Raw genomic sequence first — 5,000 nt, forward strand, 5'->3', positions numbered from 1 at the left:
AGTCGGCTACCTCATTCTGTCCATTTTACTTTGGTAAAGACTAGACTATCTACTAAAGAGCCTATTTGAACTGTTTGTCAAGGAATATATATTCTGAGCACTTGAATCAAAGGACAAGTCCATGCATTTAGCACATTATCCATATCAAGTCACATGTTACAAATATAGACTGGTTTGTCAATGCGCTGCGAGCAGCTTTAAAAACTGTACGGGGAGAACACAATGGATTTAATTTCCAACTCTTAAACCACTTGCTCATTGCGGCTGTGGGAATCAAAGGAAAGTGATGAGGAGAAAGCACAAGTGGGCTATATACGCTTCGAGCAAGGTTAAAACATGTGTGGGGAGACCCCATTGAAATTCAGGTCCAACGTCTGAAAAACTCGGCCGTTGCAGCTGTTGGAATTCAGGTAAAGTAATTGGGATTTGGAAACAGACATCATTGGTGCAAAATGGTAAACTTGATTGCACGACATATTGATCTTATTGTGCCAAATCACGCCTTAACCACCGCTTTCTGAATAAGCTCACACAAAAGTATTCTGAGCACTTGAATCACTGGACAAGTCAATGCATTAAAGAGACTATCCATATCAAGCCACCAAGGATATGTTCAGAATGAGGACTGGTTTGTCATAACGCTGCGAGCAGGGTTCGAACCTGCGCAGGGAGACCCCACTTGTTTTGAACTCCAACGCCTTAAGCACTCGGCCATCGCAGCTCTCTACATTAACTACCAGGCCTTAACCAGTCGGCTATCTCATTCTGTCCATTTTACTTCTGTAAAGACTAGACTATCTACTGAAGAGCCTATTTGAACAGTTTGTCAAGGAATATATTCTGAGCACTTGAATCAAAGGACAAGTCCATGCATTCAGCACATTATCCATATCAAGTCACATGTTACAAATATAGACTGGTTTGTCAGTGCGCTGCGAGCAGCTTTAAAAACTGTACGGGGAGAAAACAATGGATTTCATTTGCAACGCTTAAAACACTTGGCCATTGCAGCTGTGGGATTCAAAGGAAAGTGATGAGGAGAAAGCACAAGTGGGCTATATACGCTTCGAGCAAGATTAAAACATGTGTTGGGAGACCCCATTGAAATTCAGGTCCAACGTCTGAAAAACATGGCCGTTGCAGCTGTTGGAATTCAGGTAAAGTAATTGGGATTTGGAAACAGACATCATTGGTGCAAAATGGTAAACTTGATTGATCTTATTGTGCCAAATTACGCCTAAACCACTCGGCCATCACAGCTTTCTGAATAAGCTCACACAAAGACAAAAGTATTCTGAGCACTTGAATCACTGGACAAGTCCATGCATTAAAGAGACTATCCATATCAAATCACCAAGGATATGTTCAGAATGAGGACTGGTTTGTCATAACGCTGCGAGCAGGGTTCGAACCTGCGCGGGGAGACCCCATTGGATTTCGAGTCCAACGCCTTAACCTCTCGGCCATCACAGCTTGCTCTGTTACCTACCACGCCCTAACCAGTCCGCTATCTCGTTCTGTCCATTTTAACTCTAAAACGTCCAGATCATCGCTGCTGAAGTACCGACTTGAAATGTTTGTCATGGAAGATACATTCTGAGCACTTGATTCAAAGGACTAGTCCACACATTATCCATATCAAGGCCCAATTATATGTTAAAAATTAAAACTGTTTCTTCAATGCGCTGCGAGCAGGGTTCGAACCTGCGCAGGGAGACCCCATTGGATTTCAAGTCCAACGCCTTAACCACTCGGCCATCGCAGCTCGCTATATTAACTACCAGGCCTTAAACATTCGGCTATCTCATTCTGTCCATTTTACTTTGGTAAAGACTAGACTATCTACTGAAGAGCCTATTTGAAGAGTTTGTCAAGGAATATATATTCTGAGCACTTGAATCAAAGGACAAGTCCATGCATTCAGCACATTATCCATATCAAGTCACATGTTACAAATATAGACTGGTTTGTCAATGCGATGCGAGCAGCTTTAAAAACTGTACGGGGAGAAAACAATGGATTTCATTTCCAACGCTTAAAACACTTGGCCATTGCGGCTGTGGGATTCAAAGGAAAGTGATGAGGAGAAAGCACAAGTGGGCTATATACGCTTCGAGCAAGGTTAAAACATGTGTGGGAAGACCCCATTGAAATTCAGGTCCAACGTCTGAAAAACTCGGCCGTTGCAGCTGTTGGAATTCAGGTAAAGTAATTGGGATTTGGAAACAGACATCATTGGTGCAAAATGGTAAACTTGATTGATCTTATTGTACCAAATTATGCCTTAACCACTCGGTCATCACAGCATTCTGAATAAGCTCACACAAAGACAAAAGCATTCTGAGCACTTGAATCACTGGACAAGTCCATGCATTAAAGAGACTATCCATATCAAGCCACCAAGGATATGTTCAGAATGAGGACTGGTTTGTCATAATGCTGCGAGCAGGGTTCGAACCTGCGCGGGGAGACCCCATTGGATTTCGAGTCCAACGCCTTAACCTCTCGGCCATCACAGCTTGCTCTGTTACCTACCACGCCCTAACCAGTCCGCTATCTCGTTCTGTCCATTTTAACTCTAAAACATCCAGATCATCGCTGCTGAAGTACCGACTTGAAATGTTTGTCATGGAAGATACATTCTGAGCACTTGAATCAAAGGACTAGTCCATGCATTAAAGAGACTATCCATATCAAGTCACCAAGGATACGTTCAGAATGAGGACTGGTTTGTCATAACGCTGCGAGCAGGGTTCGAAACTGCGCGGGGAGACCCCATTGGATTTCAAGTCCAACACCTTAACCTCTCGGCCATCACAGCTTGCTCTGTTACCTAGCACGCCCTAACCAGTCCGCTATCTCGTTCTGTCCATTTTAACTCTAAAACGTCCAGATCATCGCTGCTGAAGTACCGACTTGAAATGTTTGTCATGGAAGATACATTCTGAGCACTTGATTCAAAGGACTAGTCCACACATTATCCATATCAAGGCCCAATTATATGTTAAAAATTAAAACTGGTTCGTCAAAGCGCTGCGCGCAGGGTTCAAACCTGCGCAGGGAGACCACATTGGATTTCGAGTCCAACGCCTTATCCACTCGGCCATCGCAGCTCTCTATATTAACTACCAGGCCTTAACCAGTCGGCTATCTCATTCTGTCCATTTTACTTCTGTGAAGACTAGACTATCTACTGAAGAGCCTATTTGAACTGTTTGTCAAGGAACATATATTCTGAGCACTTGAATCAAAGGACAAGTCCATGCATTCAGCACATTATCCATATCAAGTCACATGTTACAAATATAGACTGGTTTGTCAATGCGCTGTGAGCAGCTTTAAAAACTGTACGGGGAGAAAACAATGGATTTCATTTCCAACTCTTAAAACACTTGGTCATTGCGGCTGTGGGAATCAAAGGAAAGTGATGAGGAGAAAGCACAAGTGGGCTATATACGCTTCGAGCAAGGTTAAAACATGTGTGGGGAGACCCCATTGAAATTCAGGTCCAACGTCTGAAAAACTAGGCCGTTGCAGCTGTTGGAATTCAAGTAAAGTAATTGGGATTTGGAAACAGACATCATTGGTGCAAAATGGTAAACTTAATTGATCTTATTGTGCCAAATTATGCCTAAACCACTCGGCCATCACAGCTTTCTGAATAAGCTCACACAAAGACAAAAGTATTCTGAGCACTTGAATCACTGGACAAGTCCATGCATTAAAGAGACTATCCATATCAAGTCACCAAGGATATGTTCAGAATGAGGACTGGTTTGTCATAACGCTGCGAGCAGGGTTCGAACCTGCGCGGGGAGACCCCATTGGATTTCGAGTCCAACGCCTTAACCTCTCGGCCATCACAGCTTGCTCTGTTACCTAGCACGCCCTAACCAGTCCGCTATCTCGTTCTGTCCATTTTAACTCTAAAACGTCCAGATCATCGCTGCTGAAGTACCGACTTGAAATGTTTGTCATGGAAGATACATTCTGAGCACTTGATTCAAAGGACTAGTCCACACATTATCCATATCAAGGCCCAATTATATGTTAAAAATTAAAACTGGTCCGTCAAAGTGCTGCGAGCAGGGTTCAAACCTGCGCAGGGAGACCCCATTGGATTTCAAGTCCAACGCCTTAACCTCTCGTCCATCGCAGCTCGCTATATTAACTACCAGGCCTTAACCAGTCGGCTATCTCATTCTGTCCATTTTACTTCTGTAAAGACTAGACTATCTACTGAAGAGCCTATTTGAACAGTTTGTCAAGGAATATATATTCTGAGCACTTGAATCAAAGAAGTCCATGCATTCAGCACATTATCCATATCAAGTCACATGTTACAAATATAGACTGGTTTGTCAATGCGATGCGAGCAGCTTTAAAAACTGTACGGGGAGAAAACAATGGATTTCATTTGCAACGCTTTAAACACTTGGCCATTGCGGCTGTGGGATTCAAAGGAAAGTGATGAGGAGAAAGCACAAGTGGGCTATATACGCTTCGAGCAAGGTTAAAACATGTGTGGGGAGACCCCATTGAAATTCAGGTCCAACGTCTGAAAAACTCGGCCGTTGCAGCTGTTGGAATTCAGGTAAAGTAATTGGGATTTGGAAACAGACATCATTGGTGCAAAATGGTAAACTTGATTGCACGACATATTGATATTATTGTGCCAAATCACGCCTTAACCACCTCTTTCTGAATAAGCTCACACAAAAGTATTCTGAGCACTTGAATCACTGGACAAGTCAATGCATTAAAGAGACTATCCATATCAAGCCACCAAGGATATGTTCAGAATGAGGACTGGTTTGTCATAACGCTGCGAGCAGGGTTCGAACCTGCGCAGGGAGACCCCATTGGTTTTGAAGTCCAACGCCTTAAGCACTCGGCCATCGCAGCTCTCTACATTAACTACCAGGCCTTAACCAGTCGGCTATCTCATTCTGTCCATTTCACTTCTGTAAAGACTAGACTATCTACTGAAGAGCCTATTT

The 5,000-nt window shown here is 43.3% G+C and overlaps 9 non-coding genes across 9 annotated transcripts; all 9 read right to left on the reverse strand.

The window, feature by feature from the left end:
- Positions 1 to 639: 639 nt before the first annotated feature.
- trnastop-uca (transfer RNA opal suppressor (anticodon UCA)) lies at positions 640 to 721 on the reverse strand. Its single transcript has one exon. It is a non-coding gene; the product is annotated as a tRNA-Sec (tRNA).
- A 670-nt stretch (positions 722 to 1,391) lies between these two features.
- trnas-cga (transfer RNA serine (anticodon CGA)) lies at positions 1,392 to 1,473 on the reverse strand. The gene has a single exon. It is a non-coding gene; the product is annotated as a tRNA-Ser (tRNA).
- Positions 1,474 to 1,683: 210 nt separating this feature from the next.
- Positions 1,684 to 1,765, reverse strand: trnas-uga (transfer RNA serine (anticodon UGA)). Its single transcript has one exon. It is a non-coding gene; the product is annotated as a tRNA-Ser (tRNA).
- A 672-nt stretch (positions 1,766 to 2,437) lies between these two features.
- Positions 2,438 to 2,519, reverse strand: trnas-cga (transfer RNA serine (anticodon CGA)). The gene has a single exon. It is a non-coding gene; the product is annotated as a tRNA-Ser (tRNA).
- Positions 2,520 to 2,739: 220 nt separating this feature from the next.
- On the reverse strand, positions 2,740 to 2,821 carry trnas-uga (transfer RNA serine (anticodon UGA)). Its single transcript has one exon. It is a non-coding gene; the product is annotated as a tRNA-Ser (tRNA).
- A 210-nt stretch (positions 2,822 to 3,031) lies between these two features.
- trnas-cga (transfer RNA serine (anticodon CGA)) lies at positions 3,032 to 3,113 on the reverse strand. Its single transcript has one exon. It is a non-coding gene; the product is annotated as a tRNA-Ser (tRNA).
- Positions 3,114 to 3,785: 672 nt separating this feature from the next.
- On the reverse strand, positions 3,786 to 3,867 carry trnas-cga (transfer RNA serine (anticodon CGA)). Its single transcript has one exon. It is a non-coding gene; the product is annotated as a tRNA-Ser (tRNA).
- A 210-nt stretch (positions 3,868 to 4,077) lies between these two features.
- trnas-uga (transfer RNA serine (anticodon UGA)) lies at positions 4,078 to 4,159 on the reverse strand. Its single transcript has one exon. It is a non-coding gene; the product is annotated as a tRNA-Ser (tRNA).
- Positions 4,160 to 4,823: 664 nt separating this feature from the next.
- On the reverse strand, positions 4,824 to 4,905 carry trnastop-uca (transfer RNA opal suppressor (anticodon UCA)). The gene has a single exon. It is a non-coding gene; the product is annotated as a tRNA-Sec (tRNA).
- Positions 4,906 to 5,000: the final 95 nt, after the last annotated feature.

The sequence above is a fragment of the Salmo trutta genome, chromosome 31 (genome assembly GCF_901001165.1).
Source record: "Salmo trutta chromosome 31, fSalTru1.1, whole genome shotgun sequence".
NCBI lineage: Eukaryota > Metazoa > Chordata > Actinopteri > Salmoniformes > Salmonidae > Salmo > Salmo trutta.